The sequence below is a fragment of the Spermophilus citellus genome, assembly GCF_964194105.1.
Source record: "Spermophilus citellus genome assembly, chromosome: 18".
In the NCBI taxonomy this organism is placed as follows: Eukaryota; Metazoa; Chordata; class Mammalia; order Rodentia; family Sciuridae; genus Spermophilus; species Spermophilus citellus.
This window is the reverse complement of record NC_138200.1, coordinates 15611183-15612765: the sequence shown is the minus strand read 5'-3', so window position 1 is coordinate 15612765 and position 1583 is coordinate 15611183.

Below are 1583 nucleotides of genomic sequence, written 5' to 3'. Positions count from 1 at the left end.
TTTGAGCATGTGCTTTATATCTTAATTGATCTACAAATTTATACTCCACCGAAATTATATTAAGACTCGATGTGGGATATCCCATTCCAGATACTGACCCTTTAAGTATCATCTTTCAGACCTTTTTGAGTATAATCCACAGCGTGAAATAAATTTTACATTACTAAGTGCCTGTGAAGTTTCATCAGACAGCATTCAGCCTTACATCTGTGGACAATTCTGATACTGACGCCAGGCCCATCAGTGCACCCCTATAATCCCAGTGGCTCTGGAGACCAAGGCAGGAGGATCATGAAATCAAGGCCAGCCTTGGCAACATAACAAGACCCTGTCTCAAATGAAAAAAAAGTTCCGACCCCAACTACCAATTGATTGCTGTGACCCACCAGTGGCTGTGACCCACCCTTTGAAAAACTGCCTTGGAGGGCACCCGAGGGTGAGAATAGTGAGCCTCCTGTCCAGGGAGGACCTGCCTGAGAGTGCAGTGGTTTCACCAGAGTTACTTGGTGTCTGAGTTTGTCTCCTCAGTTCTGCAGTCTCTCCTACAGGAGGGGAGGGAGCGGCTTTTCCTTCTGGAACTCTTCTCTAGGCTCCCGCATGCCCCTGTGTTGACACAGAACAGAGTCCTGCTCTGCTGAGTTGGGTCTCCAGCCAGGCTCAGTCCTGCTGCCTCCCTGTGACTTTCCCTTCTGGACTGGAAGCCCCCTTCTTCTCTTCTCTTTCCAAACAAGGTAGTCCTCAAGGTCAGGCGGGCATTCTGTGCCTCCCCCAACCCGCATAGGATGGGCGCCTGGCCCTCATTCCTGGGTGCACAGTGCGGCATGACACTTTGAGATGTTGCTCTGGACTCTTCTTGCAACAAAAGGACTTGGCGTCCTTCCCTTGGCCCTTCCTAGAAATCCCTTAAAGCCTTAAAACCAATTCCAAAAGCAAGCTGGGCAGACACCTCATGGGCTCCTTCCGTGGCCCCTTTGCCACGGTGGATGTTGCTGGTGGACTCCGGCCTCCTCCCCACTGAGCCTGGCAGCCTTAGCTGCCCATCGTGGCATCCCCAGCACATGGAGAGCCCAGAGCTCCTGGAGAGCAGGGTATTGGGAAGAGATTTGGCCAGGGGTTCTCCAGCTCCCTGTGTTGTTGGAAGGGCCACCTACGCACACAGAAGCAGGTCTCCCTGGCCAGCAGGGGATCCTCCCTCAGGCTGCCCTGGCTGCTGCTTCTCACAGTATACCAGGGGGTCTGGCCATGGTGGGCACTGGCCTGGTCACAGGGCTGCTGTTGCAGGTTGCTCAGGGGACTCCCGCATGCCCTCAGGACACTTGGAGCATAACTGTCATGCTTTCAACTTTCTGCACCATTTCCTGGCTGATAATGGTGCTTTTTTGTTGCAAAGGCTGCCCAAGGTGGCCAATAGCTACAGCATTCAGTGAACATTTCATACCCTCTGTCATCCCAGGCTGCTGGCATCACTGAGAGGTAGGATGGGCTCTTAAAATATCAACCAAGCCAGGCTATGGTGGTCCACGTTTGTAATCCCAACAATCCCAGGGAGAAGATGCAAGTTCAAGGCCAACCTCAGCAATTTA